Here is a 21475-nt window from a genome sequence, read left to right as displayed (position 1 = left end):
TGAGCAAATGAAAAAAAATGAAAAGAAAATATGAAATGCAAATAAGAGGAATAAAAGTAAATTTAATTATAGTATAGTGAATAGAAGAAAATGAAAGAAAAGGATAAAAATAAATGATAACGATAGAAGATGATAGAAAACCAATGCAAGTTAAACAGAAACAGAACACGAAATGAAATAAAGAACAAAAAAAAGACGAAATTAAATAAAGAACGGAAAAAAAGCTAGCAAGAAAAAAAAAGAAAAAAAAAACAATAAATAAAACTACGAAAGGGCTGTAATGATAAACAGGTAGCGCAATAACACATACAATGACAAATACAGCAATTACAAATAAGAGTTAGAGCAAAAACATGAACACGAAGCAGATAAGGATAAAAGGGGATAGCAAACAGACAGACGAACAGACACACAATGGACAGGACGAAAATACACTGTCAAGGGAAGGAGACACAGGAGAAAAAATATATGAAAACCATGAAGACACACACAGAGAGAGAGAGAGAGAGAGAGAGAGAGAGAGAGAGAGAGAGAGAGAGAGAGAGAGAGAGAGAGAGAGAGAGAGAGAGAGAGAGAGAGAGAGGGATGCTGAATTAATTTTTGCATCTCATCTCTGTTTTCTTCTTTCATGTCTGAAGATTATGACGTGATTCGACATCCTTGTAAGAGAGAGAGAGAGAGAGAGAGAGAGAGAGAGAGAGAGAGAGAGAGAGAGAGAGAGAGAGAGAGAGAGAGAGAGGCTAAAACATGGCCGATCAGATCTATACAGTCAGAACAATATCTATTTCGAGAGGACAAGTCATGCCATGATATGCACCTGAACCATAAACAATGACCCGCCACTCGTTGCCGGCAGGTGCATCCCAGTGTACATTGACTTGCTACTCGTTTCTTCGTAATCCTCGTAATTCTTGTAAATCCTTCGTAATTCCCTATAATGATCCTTGTCCTGCTGGTGGTAGAGGAACACAAAGGCCGCTGCAGCTCACTACTGAACGAGTCGAGCTTCCCTTTTGTCTTGTGGATGCGGGCGATGTCCTTGGCCTTACTGCAAGGAGGGCCGCACGGGGTGACAGCCGCCTTCATCTTTACCAGACCTCCATGTTCTGTCCACGAGTCCTTCAAGCGTTCATGTGTACAGGCATTCAATAACTTTCACGCTCGATTATTTTTCTTATTTCGTTGACGTGTACAGTGACTTAATGCTCAGTGGCACTGGCTCTGTTTGCAGCTGTAGTGAAGAGTAGCATATAATACAATCTTCCTCCATGTACATTGGTAGGCCTATCATCACCTAATATTTCCACTTCATCAGACTCCCCTAAAAATCACAACCATCGCTGACCATCAACAGAGAGTGAGAGAGAGTGAGAGAGAGTGAGAGAGAGTGAGAGAGTGAGTGAGTGAGTGAGTGAGTGTGTGTGTGTGTGTGTGTGTGTGTGTGTGTGTTGCTGAATTCATGTTTGCATCTCACCCCTTTTTTCTTCTTTCATGTTTTAAGATAATACTTTGTTCCGGCCTGCACACCACACAAACCTTCATATCTTGCTTTAAGTCTAGACAACCAAGCAATCCTGCCACTACCTTGTATAAAAGCACCAATAATTGCAGAGGACTGTGGTGCTCTCGTGTACCTGTATGACGTGTGTACCTGGTTTTCATGGCACTGGGTGAAGTCTTGACACGACCACAGACACACAGATAAACAAATAATTATGTTACTCAAAGTTCCTTGCGTCCTGTCACCACGTCCTCGATGACAGCCCTCCGTGACAGTCTTTCCCACTCTCCATTCCATGCCACGTGATGCTGTTCCTTTTATATTGTCCTCTCTCTTGTCTCTACCTGTCGGGTGTATTTCTCACCTTCCGGTTTCCCCTGTTACTTTTTTCTATATCCCTCGCTGTCTTTCTTTTTTTTTCTTTCTTTACTGTAGAGAAATACGAATATGTCCCCATTCTTCCGTTTTCTTTCTTTCTTTATTCTTTCGTTCATTCATTATTTCATTTTTCATTCGTTCTTTCTCTCTTTCTTTAAATCTTCACTCTCTTTTCTCTCACAACCCTCTTACTTCCCTCTAATTTCTTGGTTTCTTCACTTAATTACGTTTTCTTTTTCTCCTCCACTTTTTCTCTCACTTTTCTCTTCCTCTTTTTACCATTGCATTTTTTTCCTAACTTTTTCATTTTCCTTTTCCCTTCCTTTTCATCACAATTTTCTTCGTCGCTCTCCTCTTTGTTCGTTTTCATTTTTCTCTTATTTTTAACTTTTTTTTCCCTCAGTTTAATCTCTAATTGCGTGTTAGTCTTTTTTCCTTTACCTTCTTTTTTTTTTTCTCTAGTCCAACATTCCTCCAAGTCTTCCTCTGATTTGTCTTTATTTTTCCTCCTCCACACAATTATCTTCTCTTTATTTTCCTTTTAACTTTCTCTCTCTCTCTCTCTCTCTCTCTCTCTCTCTCTCTCTCTCTCTCTCTCTCTCTCTCTCTCTCTCTCTCTCTCTCTCTCTCTCTCTCTCTCTCGTGTTTCCGTTTTGCCAATATCTGTGATTGTTTGTCTGTATATGTCTGTCTGTCTGTCTGTCGATTTGTCACACATATAATTACTAGTGTCACTATGTTATTTTATGTTTGTCTCATTTGGTCTATTTGTCTGTCTGTCTGGCCATTCGTTCGTCAGTCTCCTTGAAACACACACACACACACACACACACACACACACACACACACACACACACACACACACTGCAGTAACAAAACTCGTAACTCCTACATTTTCTAATCATATATCACACATTTTTATGATTTCATCGATGCCAGTAACCCTGCATGTATTTTCGTCTTTATTTTTTCCTTCGCCTTTCTTTTTCTTTTTCTTCCATCGTTCTTTATCGCCTCGTAATCTCTCTCAGTCCTCTGTATTGATTTCTTGTGGCGTTGACCTCAACTATTTTTGGTTAATCTGTTTACAAATGTTTTATTTTAAAGTATGCGAGGATGGAGGATGGAGGAGGAGGAGGAGGAGGAGGAGGAGGAGGAGGAGGAGGAGGAGGAGGAGGAGGAGGAGGAGGAGGAGGAGGAGGAGGAGGAGGAGGAGAAACAGTAGTAGTAGGAGGAGGAGGAGGATAAGATAACGAGACTTAATGAGAAAAGGAAGGAAGGGAAAAGAAAAAGAGGAGGAGGAGGAGGAGGAGGAGGAGGATAATGAGAGTTGACGAGAACAGGAAGAAAGGGAAGAGAAAATACATGCTAAGGAAAAATAAGAAGGAATGAGGAGGGAAATGGAAGAGGAGAAGAAGAGGGAGAAAACAGGAAGAAGATGAAAAAAAATTATGGGAAGTTGGAGGAACAAGAAATTTAGAAGGAAAAGGAAGACGCAAAGGAGAGGAAAAGGAAGAGGGGTGGAAAAAGAGGAGGAGGCAAAAGAAGGGAAATTGGAAGACGAGCAGGAGAATGTCAAGTTAAGAAGAAATAAAAGGAGAAGGTGAAGGAGGAGAAGAAAGGAAAAGAAAAAGAAGAGGAGAAGGTGTGTGGTGATGTCTGTGAAGGAGGAAGAAAAGGAAAAAAAAAAAAGCAAAATCAAGTAGGAGGATAAGAGGAAAAGAAGAGAAAGAATAGAACATGATGATAAGATACTTTCACACACACACACACACACACACACACACACACACACACACACACACACACACACACGGTATCTATTTCCACCTGCAGGTATTGATGTTAATTAGACAAGACCTCACACCTGTACTCCTGAGAGAGAGAGAGAGAGAGAGAGAGAGAGAGAGAGAGAGAGAGAGAGAGAGAGAGAGAGAGAGAGAGAGAGAGAGAGAGAGAGAGAGAGAGAGAGAGAGAGAGAGAGAGAGACTGTTCGTATTGGTATTTTTTACAATTGGTTTCTATATTTAACCTCCAATGTTTTTTTTTTAAAGTGTTTATGTAGAGAGAAAATATATAGTGCAGAGGAACGTTCTCTCTCTCTCTCTCTCTCTCTCTCTCTCTCTCTCTCTCTCTCTCTCTCTCTCTCTCTCTCTCTCTCTCTCTCTCTCCCAACTAACTTTATTACTGTCTAATCTGAGTATATCTTCTTCGTAAAACACACACACACACACACACACACACACACACACACACACACACACACACACACACACACACACACACACACACACACACACACACACACACACACCGACTCCCCCTTGACAAACTCTGCAGCCTGTTAGTAGGATTTCCTTGCATCACTCATCACTCGTTGTGTCATTAGAGGTGAGTCGTGTGTCGTCTTTCATTCTGTATTGTCCTTCCTTGTAGCGATTGCTCAGTATGTTTGTTCAGCAGCTTAAGTCTCCCCCACCTCGCGCTTCCCGCCCTTAAGAGTTTGTTTAGTTTGTGCAGTAAAGTTTTGATTTTTTATATTTTTGTGAGATGTGTTTTGTTTTGGTTGGTTTAAGTTGATAATTTTGAGTGTGTTCGTGGATTATTTTAGACAGAATGATGGATTGATACACGCGTGCGCTCTCTCTCTCTCTCTCTCTCTCTCTCTCTCTCTCTCTCTCTCTCTCTCTCTCTCTCTCTCTCTCTCTCTCCTACTACTACTACTACTATCATAAAACTCGTTCGGCTGGTGTGAGAAACAGTATGATTTTTAGTTTGTTAAAATGACACACACACAAAATAAATAAATAAATAAATAAAATCAGTACAAGACTAACATCAATTTTTACTTTTTAACCTCCCCGTCGCCTTAGGATCAGCGCCTCTGTTCCCAATGAAGGTGGATTAACTTACAGTGTGCAGCGGCTCCTCTTTTATTGAGGAATCCTGGCTGGCTAGGGCTTGTGTTCGTAAAGTGCCTGGGATGGATGATATGTCTCTCTCTCTCTCTCTCTCTCTCTCTCTCTCTCTCTCTCTCTCTCTCTCTCTCTCTCTCTCTCTCTCTCTCTCTCTCTCTCTCTCTCTCTCTAGCGGCCCAAGTATTGTAGATTCATTGTGTTGTTGTCTCATGCACAAGGCAGGAAAACCCAAATGAAATGATGAATACAGGAATAAAATATCGGTTAAGTTTCTCTCTCATTAAAGAAAGAGGAAGAATAATAAAGAAGAGCTAATTTAGATGTGGAGGTACCTAGAAACTCCTCTCTTAATTCTGGAACTCTTTTTCGTTAGAATCTCTATGTTTTGTTCTTTTTCCATTGAAGTGTCATGTTACCAGTAAGCTAATGAACGCATCAATCACTTACGTATTTCTTCACTTTTCATTTCATACCAGCGTGAGATATTCCCTTTTTCGTTAGCCTCGACCCGTTTGTGATGCACCGTAATCCCTTTCTTAATTCCTTTACCTACAATACGTGACCCTTGCAGTGAAGATTAGTTCCTTTATAAATCTTTCATACACTCCCCTCTACCTACTGTTTACACTTACCTCTAACACGATTACCCATCCTGCAATCTTGTCCTCATCGAGTTAGCTGTTAATAGTGCCTCTACGTTCCCTCATTGCGAACTAATTACTTAATGAAGCTCATCACGAACAAATAAGTGTCATCTAACAAGCTTGTAAAAATGTGTATTGCCTCATAATGATCCATAATGGCGGTGGTGTTAAGGCTAATTACTCTGCTGTGTTTATGATTCGCGTGTGTGTATGCTAGTATATCTGTTTGTGTTTCCTCTGTCTGATTGCTAATGCGTTATCTAACCTAGGACCTCCTCCCCCTCCCTATCTCACCCTACAGGTCCTCACACTAACTCAGGGTGAATGGGTAAATGGATGGTTAAATGAGTGGGTGATTGAACGAGGGAGTGGGTGTGTGGATGTGTTGATTGGTGAATAGGTAGATGTGTGAGTGGGTAGATAAATGTGTTGATGTGTGCGTGAGTAGATGGGTGGATGGGGGATGGTTAGATGGGAGGGTGAGTGGATGAGTGTGTGGATGGGGCATGATTAGATGGGTGGGTAAGTGGAAGGATGAGTGGATGGGTGGACGTGTTGATGGGTGAATGGGTAGATGTGCAGCACCAAATGACTTTAAACCAAGATGCCAACATGAATTATTGCTTTGGTCTAAAACTCCCTTCCGGTCCTTCAACTTTTACCCAGCCAATCTTCCTTAGTCCCGTTCGACACAGGCCCAGTCAGTCCACGCAGAATTAGTGAAGTCTTCTTTCTGCAGTGTCTAAGAACATAAGGAAGCAAGGCAAGGTGCAAGAACCCATCAGGCCTATCCGTGGCAGTCCCTATATCAACCATGCCTACCTATTTCCACCTATCATCCTAATTTTTTTTTTTTTTGTACAGGGATGTCTCATGTGAGAGATATTTTACTTTCCCGCTTTCTTGAAAATTTCCAATGTGTATATATTTTCAATTTGAATCTCAACTCATTAAAGCCAAAAAAAAAAAAAAAAGTCTTTTGTCTTTTTTTCTTGTTCAAATCGACGTAGAAATTGACTGAGGATACTGATCAAAGACGAAAAGATAAATAGATGGTGGATAAGGCTGAGGTGCAAGCACACCCCTCCTCCTCTTTTATGTCTCGGAGCTAAAACATTCAAACCTCGGTGGACTCAACCAAGCCCCGCGTCATGTAAGGGAGTTGGGGATGCGACACACCACACACTGCAAGTTTAAGAAACATTTTACCACGATTTATACGACCCTGCAAAAAAAAAAAAAAAAAAAAAAAACACAGTGGATAGTGGATATATTTCAGAACATATGCACAATTTATACCTTCCTGCTTCTTCTACGTAAAGGAAAAACATCACGAATACTGTACCATAGGGCGAAAACATACAGGGGGAGGGAGAGCGGCTGCCTTTCAGAACATATGCTGCTGTGATGGATGTGCTAGCTGTGAAAATTCGTCTTGATGTCAGCCAACGTAGATAGGCCGACGTTTTTCTTTATTTTTTATTTTTTTAAGCTACAGTATGTCATAGATCACGTCCAAACCCCCACCAGCCCCCGCTTCCTCCCCCTTCCCCACTACTTACCCCCAGCGACCTTTTCCTTTCATAAGCCTGCCAGCGGTGCCACCTGTTTGTCTGTCCGTCTGTCTGTCTCGCTATTCCTCTCTCTCTCTCTCTCTCTCTCTCTCTCTCTCTCTCTCTCTCTCTCTCTCTCTCTCTCTCTCTCTCCTCTCTCTCTCCTCTCTCTCTCTCTCTCTCTCTCTCTCTCGACTTCATCTCCTCCTTCCTCCTTTTACCTATATTTCACTCAACATCAATATCATATGTAACCAAAGAATGTGTGTTTTTTTTTTTCCTTTTCCTCCCCTCGCTGTTCTGTCACACACGCCTCGCCTCACTATTTATTTTGGCTGTTTTCTCTTTATCACTTCATCCGTCACTCGCTCGCCGCCGCGCCTTGCCAGATCCCAATTACGTACTGTCTTATTTTTAGTCAGTTTTTGTGACAGTGGGAGGATGATGCTGTCTGGGCCGCGTAGATTAATGTACACACACACACACACACACACACACACACACACACACACACACACACACACACACAGATGCTGGTTGTGTACTCATGATGTGATGTTTAGATGTTGTGTGTGTGTGTGTATGTATGTGTTGCATTAAAACCAGCAAAACTCGATTCCTGCTTGCCTACTTTATCGGCGTCATCTCTTTTCATGCTCTCTCTCTCTCTCTCTCTCTCTCTCTCTCTCTCTCTCTCTCTCTCTCTCTCTCTCTCTCTCTCTCTCTCTCCTTCACGCTGGCGAGAGTTTTAATTGCGTCTCTCACCATCATTGTTGCCGGTACGCTGCCTAACCTAACCTAACCTAACCCAACCCAACCCAACCCAACCCAACCTAACCTAACCTAACGTAACTTAAACTAACGGAACTTAACCTAACCTAGCCTAACCTCACCACTGTTGCCGGGACGCAGCCTTCCGCCGCCTCTTCCTGGCACGCGGTACTACATGTCTGTGAACCAAACACTATTGGGAAATCTTGCCAGGGAGGGAGGGAGGGAGGGGAGGCGGAGCACAGCCAAGCCAGCCGACCCGCCACACTTCCTGGGTTTGTGGGAAAGAAGTCAAGTATTTGGTCAATGTAACACACTTATGTAGCGGAGATGTTGTTTTGACGGGTGATATTTTATTGCACCTATGTTCTAGTCCATGAATGTGTCTTTTAATCCTTTCGCTACTTGATATTTTGTTTAATAATCACCTGCACTCTGTTTAGACCACTTGTATTCGCTCTACAGTGTCTTAGAGAAGCTTTGTTTGCTAGAAAAGGGAAAAAAATAATTCTTCTCTTTTAACTTTATTTAACTTTATTTAACTCTATTACTACTACATAATTTGTTTTATAGTAACTTACAATCAGTTTAGACGCTTATTTTTGTACTACGGCTTTTTAAATAGGTAGTGTTCACTAGAAAATACAAATATTAACATTTTCTATTTTTTCTGTTTTCTAATTACTTTATTAATATAAATTTTATTCTATAATCATCTGCTCTCATTTTAGACATTTACTCTTGTACTAGTTTCTCTATGATTTTTTTTTCTACGTTAGAAAAAGGCAAACTTAACCTATTCTCTCTGTTTCTCCATGTTCCTGCAGTTAATATTTTAAGTGTCCGAAAAGATAAGAAACGTAGATCATAGTAGTAAAGATCTCCATATTTCACTACAAAACTACAGATATTATTCTGTATTACTGTGAGATTACACGCTGCACCTGTGAGAAGGCACCTGGGTAAGGCACTGGTACTGATGTTCACTCTCCACCCATCCAAATAAATAAATAAATAGATGAATGAATAAATAAATAGATCATCGAAGTTAGTATCAATATATAAGAACGAAGAATGTTGTAACAATGCTCCCTTCAGGTCGGAGAAGTAAAGTTCAGTGCAGTTCATTCAAGCACAAGTGATTAGTATGACAGTAAGCACCTTAATCCAGCGGCAAAGCTTCCAAGTGCCCCATTATTACCAGACACACCAACTTTTAACAGTGAGGCAGCAAGGGACTTCTCAAACTCTGGATAATACTTCGCGATTTCCTTCAGGGACTTGCACCTCAATGGTCCTTTTGTTTTTTTTTTGTTTTGTAGACATCTCACATAAAAAAAAAAAAATTCGAAATTACTAGCGAATTATTTTCTCGATACCTTTGACTATTTCGGTGAGAGTGTACCGCGTGACTGGTGACTGGTGCTCTCTCTCTCTCTCTCTCTCTCATCCGTGTGTTGGTCGTCACGTGTGTCTTGCCGCCGCGGTATCTATTTATTCATTTGACAGTTAACAGGGAGGTGGATTTATTGGGGTTTGTTTATTTGGAGTGTATGTGCGTGCATGGGTTTTTGCTTTTGTTTCCCCGCTGTACATAGTCCTTTGTGCGTCCGCCGTGTAGCTGAGTCTGAATGATTTATTCTTTTAATGTACTACATGCACGAGTGAACACACACACACACACACACACACACACACACACACACACACACACACACACACACACACACACACACACACACACACACACACACACAGAGAGAGAGAGAGAGAGAGAGAGAGAGAGAGAGAGAGAGAGAGAGAGAGAGAGAGGAAGAGAGAGAGAGAGAGAGAGAGAGAGAGAGAGAGAGAGAGAGAGAGAGAGAGAGAGAGAGAGAGAGAGAGAGAGAGAGAGAGAGAGAGAGAGAGAGAGAGAGAGAGAGAGAGAGAGAGAGAGAGAGAGAGAGAGAGAGAGAGAGAGAGAGAGGGGGGGGGGGGACAGATGGACAGGGAAGTAATCCAGAACGAGGCGAGCAGAGAGAGAATCGTGATGGACTGGACAAAATACACATCAACGGCGCTCAATACACTGGCGGTGCCTTGTGCTGCTCCAAAGTCCAAACATTCCTAGTGGGCGGCGTAGCATCGTGGCCCGCGTGACCCTGTGTGGCACTGTGGCAGCCAGCAGGTAGCGGCAGCCCTGTGCCACGCCTGCCGCCAGGGAGTACCCGCATCGCCACACACCAGTAAAAGTGACACTCGTGACTTGCCAGTGCCATGCTCGTATTTCACACGTGGTGCCGCCCTGCCTGACGTCCGGGAGCGTGCCAACGTACCTTATTATTATTATTATTATTATTATTATTATTATTATTATTATTATCATTATTATTATTATTGTTATTATTATTACTGCTAATATTATTATTACTGCTATTATGAAAGCCATATGTCAGTCTCAAAGAAGAGGCACTGGGGGTTGTCAGCTCCAAAAAACCTCTAAATGGAGAAATAACATGATATGAATAAGGAAATATGTAAACAAATAGAATAAAATAATGACAAATAAGAAATGATGCCAAAGACTAGATGTAATATATATATATATATATATATATATATATATATATATATATATATATATATATATATATATATATATATATATATATATATATATATATATATATATATATACACACAAAAGTAAACTTAAATTCAACCCACTTACTGAGTTAAAATGTGGTTATTAACTTAGTTTCTAAAAGGTAAAATACAATGAGATTTATTATTATTATTAATATTATTATTATTATTATTACTACTACTACTACTACTACTACTACTACTACTACTACTACTACTACTACTACAACAACAACTTCCGCTAATGTGTGTGTGTCGCGTTATGAAGTGTGATATTCGCTATCAGATGACTGGTGAGTGTACTAATTGGCCTTCCCCAAAAAAGCGGGCAGCAGTAGACTGAAGGCTCATGTTTGTGGTATATATAATTAATTGAAACGATGCCAGTTAGATTAAAAGAGCCATGCGCCAATTAACCTGTGAAAGTTTTTGTTTATATCTTACTTTAATTAGGTTTAATCTACTTTTTACACAATGAACATCAACGAAAATAACAACAGCAATAACAACAACAACATCACTTGAGCGCACACACACACACACACACACATCTCCCCCTCCCTAACACATACACATATCTTGACACCACCACCACCACCACCACCACCACCCCAAAACCTCTCCAACACAAAGCGCCTGAGGACACCCAGCGTATGATAAACAGCCACCACAATTCACAACTAAGAGAACAGAGCGTGAATTTGTCCTGATGAATCGCTTCCCTTCAGTAAAGCAAGGTTGGGGAGCAGAAACCACAATGCACTGCTGGGAAACCTTTATCTTCCAAGTCCCTCAGCTCTTCATGATACGACGGTGCCTTCAGGAGCTGCCTTGCGTGGCTCGGATGGTCTTCTGCAGTCTCTTTAATGTCTTATATTTTTACAAGTCTCCATAGAAAGGCAGTTGTTCAAATAGAGTGGTAGATAAATGGAACAGACTCAGTAATCAGGTTGTTAGTGCTGAGTCATTAGGGAGCTTAAAAAAAGATTAGACAAATGTATGGCTGAGGATTACAGGTGGAAATAGGTTGTAGGCATGTTTGATGAAGGGGTCATATATAGTTTCGGCTGATGGCTTCTTGCAGTTTCCTTTATTTTGTGTTCTTAACCCTTTCACTGCGAGACAGATATTTTCCTATCATCACCTACGAATTCTTAGACGCTTATTTATTTCCTATAGTCTTTTGATGAGTACTCTGGCCTGGAAGAGACAAATTTAAACCTCTCCTCTCTCCTTACCCTTTCTGTAACCATGGAAACATTTTGTGATGCTAGTAATGTTAACAGGAAGATCATACACTTTCAAGAAACTACGATAGCAATTCTTTTTTCCGGCATCCTGCATCTTACAAGTATCAAGGCGAAACTACTGATAGGAAACGAATGACGAAAGAAGATAGAAAATTATAAAGACATGAAGTGATTACCTATTTAACGCACGAGCTATTTTTCTTATCTATTTTGTTGTGTGTTTTGAATTAATTACTTTGACAATTGTATTCCGGCGAAGAAGAAAATGTACTTTGCAGAAAATTCGTTCCATTGCTTCTTTGTGTTCCTATAGCAGCAAAATTCATAACTCACTTAGTCTTTCACTCACTCTATTTATTTATCAATGTATCTATCTATCTTTCCATCCATTCATCCATCCATTCATTCATCCATCCATTCATCTATCTATCTATCTATCTATCTATCTATCTATCAATACATCAGTTTCATCTACTATATCCTTACTGAACCGTCTGTAGCTTTTTTTTTTTATATATATTTTTTATCATATTTTTCTTTCATTGCACGAATCATATTTTGGTGGCAGTGGTTAGAAGTCTGAGGGTGGAATAAGTGGAGGAAAGAGTCCACTTACTTGGCAGGTTGCTTCCTCCACTTCATCTCCTCCACGACCTTTTCTTTTCTCGCAGGTGAATTGTGGGTTTGTTCCGAGTGTTCCCTGTAGGTGGCGTGGCGAAGCGGGAAGAGAGAAGGGGGAAGGGGAGTGGGCAGGGTTGTTTGCTTGGCACGGATTGTGAGTGTGTGTGTGTGTGTGTGTGTGTGTGTGTGTGTTTCTGGGAGTGGTGGTGTTTTAAAATAGTAATAATATTCAAGAATTTACATGTTAGGAGAAGTTTTGTCCGTTTGTTTGTGTTTGTTTGTTTGTTTGGTTGGTTGGTTGGTTGGTTGGTTGTTGTTGTTGTTGTTGTTGTTGTTGTTGTTGTTGTTGCTACCAGTATTATCATGTTACTACTACTACTACTACTACTACTACTACTACTACTACTACTACTACTACTACCACCACCACCACTCCTCACCATATCTACCACCACCACCACCACCACTAGCATCGCCACTCTCACCATATCTAATTTCCCATCATTTTACACACCTCTAACATATTCCCTCCCTCCTGAATCTTGAGTCGCATTAGCTCCCCGCCCGTGAGAAGACTTGGGTTCTAGAGGCGCTCCTGGTGACGTCACGTGACTAACAGCGTCCAATACTCGGCAGATTTCAGCATGACGTCACAATGCGGAGGCTGACACGGGGCAAAGGGGACGCCGTGTGTGTGTGTGTGTGTGTGTGTGTGTGTGTGTGTGTGTGTGTGTGTGTACAGGCACCCCTCAGCCATCAGTAAATTCAGGGATTTTTGTTCATACATGACACTTTCACGTTTCGTCGCTACCAGTCCTGGCATATTTTCGCCTGTATGCGGAGGAAAGCACTTGATCTGCCGGTGCTGCATCAGGAGGCGTGCGGGGGCTTGCTGCTCCCGCGCTTCGCCTGGCAATCCACCGGCGCCTCACTCCAATTCTGATACACGGACACTGTGCGCGCATGTTCTCATTTCTTGTTTCTCTATTTATGCCAATAAAAGAAAAAAAAAAGTCATGTGGTTTAGGTGAACATTATGAGGAAGATTATATCCGTTAACTAATATGTGCATGTTTTTTTGTATATAATGTTTGTGTGCATTGTGTATATTATGCATGTATGTTTCTTTGCATCTCTGTGTATATCTATGTATGTACTGTATAGAAACCAAAGTTTGTGTTTATGGCACATTATATGTAATCAACTATTATAGAGGCAACTTAAAAGATCGTAAAAATCATCTCTAGAACTAACTTACATAATTTCAAATGCGTGTATACTCGTAGCACATTCCAAACAGACGTTTCAGTCATGTCCTTCAGCTTACCTCCGTGGCTGACCTCCGTGACGCCTCAACACTTCTTCCTTCTGCCGCCAGAGGGCCGCCGCTTTCAGTCACGACTCTAAGACGGTGTTTCCTGCACTGCCCTCAAGCATGCGAGCCTCATTCTTGGAACGATGGAATATTGCATTCAGAAATGCGTCTAGACTTTTCCATCCCTGGCCGTGCATCATTGAGTGACCTGGATACCTAGTGTGTGTGTGTGTGTGTGTGTGTGTGTTAGGTAATGAAGACTGTGGAGAGGGAAGATCTTGGTATGTACCTTACCCATGTGCCGTGTCTTTGCCGTCGGTGACTATACAACGCCACCGATCTTCTCCCTCTCTCCTGTCGTCTCCAGTGTCTCGAACCAAACTGTCCAGGTATTTCACTCATTGTCTCCCTATCTCTGCCTCCCTCTGACTCTTTTCCCTTGTATCATTTCGTGTATGCGTGAAGTGTATGACGACAGTAATAATGATGGTGATGGTTATGATGAGCGTGATGGGAGTGGTGGTGATGATGACAGTGATGGTAATAATGATGGTGATCAGGAAGTGGAAAAGGGAGTAGAATGAGGACTTAATGGAACTGAATAGGAAAAAAAAACTTGGATGACGTACGTGGTGATGATGGTGATTTTGGTGACGGTGATAATGACGATGGTGGTGATTAGAAAGTGCAAAGGGAGTAAAAGAAGGATTTCATATAACGTCGTAGCGAAAATCATATCCTTTACAACGAAGGTATTTGGTGAGCTACGTACTGCTGCTATTGAACCGTGTGTAAGGAAACAAAACAGCGAGACTAAGAGAGCTTGGGGTAGGGTGGGGTCGGGGGCGGAAGAAGACGATGATAGTATTCAGTTAAGGTCTATCATCATCCATACTCTTCAAACCTCTAAGCAGTAAACTGTGTAAGTAAACCACCGCGTACGTACCTCACTTCTAAAACCACGTAAGTTTACATGAAGAGGAAGGAGGATGAAAAGAAGATGAAGAAGAAGAAAAAAAGAAAAGCTATGATAACGGTAATAATTCTCTGCATCATTTTAAACATAGCTATGCAAGACGACATAAAAAAAAAACAAGAAAAAAAAAAACATATCAATAAAAAAAAGTGACGCATGAAAGAAAGAGGAAATAATAAAAGGTAATAATAAAACTGCACCTGCTTTTATCATGTTTGGCGGAAGTAAAATGTTTCTCAGGGGAGTCGCCCCCAACACCCCTGCCCCTCCCCGTGTTTGCTTTTACTTGTTTCGAGACACGCAGGAGTTGTGGACACGTGAATGAGCCGTGAGTCCCCGTGTCGCAAAGGTGGTAGTAGTAGTAGTAGTAGTAGTAGTAGTAGTAGTAGTAGTGTTGGTGGTGGTGATGGTGGTGGTAATAGTAGAAATAAAGAAGAAAACAAAGAAAAAGAGAAAATGGAAAAGAAAAAAAGAAAAAGAAGAAGCAGAAGTAGTAGTAGTAGTAGTAGTAGTAGTAGTAGTAGTAGTAGTAGCAATAGTATTAGTAACAGTAGTAATAGTATTAGCAGTAGTGGTATTATTAAAGAAGAAGCTCTATTAGTAGGAACAGAGGTGGTAATGGTAATAGTAGTAGTAGTAGTAGTAGTTGTGAAATAAATCAAATATTGCAAATTTATAATATTCACATGCGTCATTCCAACATTTTCGAATTAGTGCGTGTTCACAAACTTCGTGCCGAAATGTTTGGATGAAATATTTCTCTGTGTGGAATAATCTGATAAGTAATTACTGTTTTATCGTCAAAATTAACTATGAATTTGACTGGTGACTTAATTTAGAACGAAGAGAGAGAGAGAGAGAGAGAGAGAGAGAGAGAGAGAGAGAGAGAGAGAGAGAGAGAGAGAGAGAGAGAGAGAGAGAGAGACTGACTACCCATCGAATGTAATTACTTGTGACCCAGAAAGAAGACAAAAGTATAAGACATTACTTCATTGCTTCGCTTGTCATCATCTCCTGGTAGGGTTAATCTCTATTATCTGCAGCAAGCCTTTTGTTCCCCACTGCACGATGAAAGGACGTACAGCGACTTAATACCCTGAACACTCTTACGTTTCTACTCCACGTGATGAACCTATTGGAAAAATAAATAACTATAAGAGTATTTATTTTTATATTTCCATTTCTGCTCAGGTCCGATATGCTGGTCTTGTCATAAAAGGTATTTGATATTGCGCAGATGTTCCTACTCACTTACGTAGCGATCACGAGAAGAGGTTGCTTTATTAATCAGGAATGTTCATCATATATTTATTTATCTCCTCTCGTCAAGAATTTATACGTTCTTGCATTCCAGTCGCGGTTTCCTTGTACTTCCTTTGTGTTTGTGTCCGGAGAAAATTTTTAAGTGTACGTAATTGTGTTTAGTAGTAGTAGTAGTAGTAGTAGTAGTAGTAGTAGCATACAGTACAATAATGGTGATAAAAAGTCAGAGGAGAAATATGTTAAATCATTGTTTCTTTAAAGGAATAATATTAATCTTTATGCAATACGGCAACACCACCACCACCACCACCACCACCACCACCACCACCACCACCACCACCACCACCACCAACAGCAACATCAACAACAATAATAACACCATTAACATCACGCCAACCACCACCACCACCACCAATAACAATAATAATAATAATAATAATAATAATAATAATAATAACAATAATAATAACAATAACAAAACTCATACTAATCCAATTTTTCCCCTTCACCTTCCCTTCCACCTGTCTCATTTACCTATCTCATTTACCTATCCCCTTCACCCTCCACCAGTCCTGTTTTACCTGTGCCCTCACGAAAGACAGCCTACCATCAGGCCGTCACGAGGAGGCGAGGAGAGCAGGTGCGCCTCAGGTAACTTTCCATCACGCTCTTTTTTTTGGAGGGGGCGAGGTGATGTGAAGGGCGGGCCGCTGTGCCTCATCACTATCCGAGCTCAAAGATGCACCCAATACATGTTCTCTCTCTCCTCTTTCCTGCAAGTTTACCATTTTTGTGATTTCTTTTATTCGTATCCTCCAAAGTTATGCGAGGAGGAAGAAATAATTAAGGTCGGAAGGATGACGTGTGGGAAGAGTGGAGGGAAGTGGTAGAGGAGTAGGTAGAGGAGCAGGAAAGGTGGAGGTGATGGTAGGAGAAGGCAGGGTGGAAGTGGAGTGGGTAGTATTGGAGGTGAGGAAAAGGAAGAGGAGGAAGCGTTGAAAGTGGTAGTGGTGGTGGTGGTGGTGGTGGTGCAAGAGACTGAGGGGAGGGGGGAGGTAATGGAGAACACAGAAATACAAAGGATAATGCCGCTATCGGGAGATACAAATATTTATAGCGAACATATCTACTGAACTATTATTACTGGGAGACCAAGTGCAGAACAGAATAGAGTAAAGATAACATTCCTCCCCGCTCAATTCTCCCCTCCACCCCCCCAGTAGCGTGTCGGCAAGAAACAGGAGGAAGTATTATGTATTATACAGAGAATGACGAGGGAAGTTTTTCTCGTAAAGACTGAAAAAGAGGAGATACAAATATAGACTATCACTGGTGCCGCTGCGTCCTCTCTGTGTGTGTGTGTGTGTGTGTGTGTGTGACGGAGATATGACTTGAGTGAGGTGCTGCCATGGTATCTCTTTCATGATAGGTAAGGAAAAGAAGGGTATTAAGATTCTGTCTCTCAGAAGAATTTATCGAAACGTGACTTGAAATTGACTATACATACTTCGTAACTAACCACCCATACTGTTAGTGGTACTTTGACCTTTGATTGCAGTGGGAAAATTCGAGTGGTTTTTAGAATAGTTTAAGAACATTACGTCATACGAGACTCTTCCGTCGCTCGCATGCAAACTGCTCTGGGGTGAATGATATTACCGAGAAATGATTCCTGCTGGTTTTATTTGTTCGTTTATTGAAAGAAAAGATGTCCACCTTACTGCTGCTGATTTTTTTTTTCTTTTTTTACGAATAATTAGTCAAGGCAAGAAAGGAGGATTAATCTTGTTTCCCTGACCTTGGTGCAAAGAATCATGGACACTACTACTACTACTACTACTACTACTACTACTACTACTACTACTACTACTACTACTACTACTACTATCACACACCACCACCACAAACCTTACGAATATTGACCTCAGTATTTTTTTTTTTTTTTTTTTAAGCGACCTCTGTCCACTAGGAACTGGTGTCATGAGGCAAGAGTCAGTCCCTCCCAGCCCCGGCTATTGCTGTCCTGCGGCTCGCCAGTGCGTGATCGTCTGCCTTCCTTGTTGACCGTGGGTTTTATGGGTAATCACGGAGGCGTCTGAGTGAGAAATGAACATAATTGGGAAAGTGACGGGTGTGTAAATTGTGGTCACCGTGGCGTAAATATCGGTATTCTCTCTCTCTCTCTCTCTCTCTCTCTCTCTCTCTCTCTCTCTCTCTCTCTCTCTCTCTCTCTCTCTCTCTCTCTCTCTCTCTCTCTCTCTCTCTCTCATTATAAAGTGGTAGAATAATATTTTCCGCGTACTGTATGTTTAGACTTTTGAAGTTGTATATATATCCTCAAAAGTTGCGAAGTAAACAACTGTTTTCTTTTCTTTTTTATCATCATCATCATCTTTGTTCGTCTTTAACATCATCATCATCATCATTATCATTATCATCTTTCTTCTTCTTCATCTTCATTATTACTTGTGTAGAATTTATTCATGCAAAACATTTAAAAGCCATTCAGCAGGACCTCTATTTGATTACTACTACTACCACCACCACCACCACCACCACCATCACCACCACTACTACTACTTCTACTTCTACTACTACTACTACTACTACTACTACTACTACTACTACTACTACTAGTGTCAACCACTACTGCACCTCAAGCAGAAAATAAAGTTGTAGGAGTATAGTAAAATAAGCTCCATGTCTTCCGTTTGACTTCAAATCCATCAATTTACGCTATCAGGAGGTGCTGGAAGGGCGGGGCAGGAAGGATAAGGCGCGGCGGAATTTCAGATAATATATCCTTGGTGTGTGTGTGTGTGTGTGTGTGTGTGTGTGTGTGTGTGTGTGTGTGTGTGTGTGTGTGTGTGTGTGTGTGTGTGTGTGTGTGTCAGACTTTTGCAAAAAGTATGAAACAGTTAAGTAATGTATCAATACATTGGTATTGTCTAAATAACGTAAGAAACCCTTGACATATTGCGTTAAATTTGTTAGAAATTTTACATTTTCACCTGCATCAGCTCGATACATTTACTCAGGCACATTTATATCTCTTAATTAAACAATATCTTTATTTTGACACTAATAAAATATGACATTCATCCCAGTTTGTCGATCATTAAATTTAGTATCTCACGATGTCTGCCGCTAGTAATTGGCAGCTGATTATTTCCGGTACAGTAGTTAAACGAATAAGATTACTATTATTAAACTTGAGTAGGTGTTCCTCCATCCCATATCCTTCTCTATTTAATTTACCATTACTACAGACACCTCCATAGGTTACATTTCTACGCCACGTTGTTATCCAGGTTTCTTTTAATTTCTGTTCCACATCTTTCCTAAACTATGTTAGGTTGTTAACAGTTTGCGTAATCCACACTCCTGCCACGCCACACTCGATGCATATGTTCTTAATATATTCCAACCATGGTGATGTAAACACCACTCATGTGCAGATGCAGCAGTTATACATCACATGACTTAATTTTGTATTTTTTTCTAAAACATGCTTTATGTATTCCTCTTTTCTCTCTGTTTTCCATTGTCTTGACCTCACACAAGGTGCGCTCCTCACCTCACCACCAGAGACTATGTAAATGATATAACATAATCTTTGTCACTACTCTCCTCACATGCTGTCCTCCTCACACGCGTGTGTGTGTGTGTGTGTGTGTGTTTAGGACACTAGGTTATCAATGCTTTATCTATTATTAAAAAAAAAAAAAAAGAGGGGGCATGAAAAAGAGGGAAAAAAGAGAGAACACATGAGCGAGAAACAGAAAAAGAATGTGAAATAAAAACTATGAAATAAGAAAGATAAAGAAAGTAAGACGAGATGAGGGTGACAACTACTGCACTGCGCTGCACTGCTACACACCACTTCCCTCAGAGCGCCCTCACCACACGTACTGCAACACGCCACTTCGCCCACACATTGCAACACACGCCTGAAAACGGCTTGCACGATGCCTCTAAGTAGATAAACAGTCAGCAAGCGCCATGTTGAGATAGAGAGGGCAAACACGAAAAGAATAAGCAAGAACAAGGGAGCCATTCTAGGAACAGTCGTGCATCTGGCAGTTTAGATGACGCAAGGGAGGAGCGCAGGGATAGGCTGGCGTGCTGGGCCTGTAACCAATCCGGGAGTAGAGCGAGACAACAGGGTAGAGTGAATGGGCTGAAAGTAGCTAACTCACCTGTTATCTCAGTGTTTGTCACGCGTGTGTCGCGAGACGAGGGTTGTCTGATGGCGGTGATCTGGTGAGCGTGTTGATGTAGCAGTGGTGGTGGTGAGGGTGAGTGACGGGGGGGAGACGAGTAGGTAGAGAACAGCAGGTCCGTATTGAGAAACGCTTTGCTCTCTCACCACGACTGTTTTCAAAGGCCACAGAGATGATTAACCAGGTTCACGTAGAAATCCTGTTAATCTTTCACGAACCATAATATAAACCTTTAAAAACCTGTGTCATTTCAACCAGAGCCTGTTGGAAGTAGTGGAGGTGCGGCGCAGTAGTGTTGTAGAATGTGGTCACAGTCAGATGGGGAAGGAAGGACGAGAACGAGTGGTTAGTAAAAAGAAAGGAAATAAAATGTGACGTGGAGTGGTGAAGACAGTCACTATAAGGAGGTGGAGTACTCTTTGGTGGAAGTATTAGTAGTTTAAATGATAATAGGGAAGAATAAAAGACAAGGGCAGGAGGCGGTGAAGTGAAGTGATGGTAGTGTGATACAGATTAGTAGTGGTAAATGGTAGGCCTGCTGAAGTGGGTATTAGTGACGGAGTGAAGCGGTGGTATGGTGATGTGATGGTGTTGCTTGGCGAAGAGCGTGGATAAGGAGGAATGGGAGGTGGGGAAGTGGGGGACTACTGTGGTGACGTAGAGTGACTAAAAGGAGGGGGACGTGAGGGGGAAGGCGAGGTACGAGGCGTAGCGTGGGGGGAGAGGTGCCAAGTAGGGAGGGGCAGTGTCAGGAGCGGGGGTGGTAGTGTATGGGAGGGGAGGGGATGCCATATAGGGGGAGATGGAGGGGAGTGAGGCAGGTGGTGTATATGGTAAGATAACACTAGGGAAGGGGATTGTTGGGGATTATCTAGATAGTAGGCACTCACCACCAAACCTGCTAGTTACGCGCGTTACTGCTATTTTGAAAGTTAAGCAGAGGGGACAGTACAGGAATAGCTGGTGGTCAGTGGTGATGGACGGCACAGGAGGCGAAGGGAGAGGAGGAGGCGTGGAAGTGTATCGGTCCATCTGTGACCATCACGGATAATGGCGTGGAACAAGTGAATGTGAGTTATGACCCGCGTGTGTTGGCGGCGCAGGCGGGCGGGCGGCGGTGTTGGACATGCGGGAGAGAGGGAGAAGAGACTTGGCGGTGTGTGCGCGTGTGTGTGTTTGTGTGTGTGTCTGTGTGCAGTGTGAGGGAGGGAGAGTGCCGGGCGCCAGTCGTGGTTCTCGCCGTCGGCTGAGCGGTGCTGCTGCTGCTCTCAACGCCCAGAGCTTACCATGCGGCTCGCGCCCTGCACTCCGCTCCGCCGTCTGTCCCGCTGACCCACTCTGGTGGTCGCTCTTCAGGAGGTGTGTCGCCACCCCCCGCGCACTCCTGCAGAAGCAACGGGGGGAAATCTATTGAAATAAACGACACTTCAATGAGTC

At 41.9% G+C, this 21475-nt stretch overlaps 1 long non-coding RNA gene across 2 annotated transcripts in view; it reads left to right on the top strand.

Annotated features, from left to right (window-relative positions):
• Positions 1 to 21475, top strand: part of LOC135094835 (uncharacterized) — a 162285-nt gene that overhangs the window by 76946 nt on the left and 63864 nt on the right. The gene's annotated exons all lie outside the window — the stretch shown is intronic.

The sequence above is a fragment of the Scylla paramamosain genome, chromosome 3, assembly GCF_035594125.1.
Source record: "Scylla paramamosain isolate STU-SP2022 chromosome 3, ASM3559412v1, whole genome shotgun sequence".
Classification (NCBI taxonomy): Eukaryota; Metazoa; Arthropoda; class Malacostraca; order Decapoda; family Portunidae; genus Scylla; species Scylla paramamosain.
The sequence above is the reverse complement of the archived record's forward strand: the minus strand, read 5'-3'. Positions and strand labels throughout refer to the sequence as shown.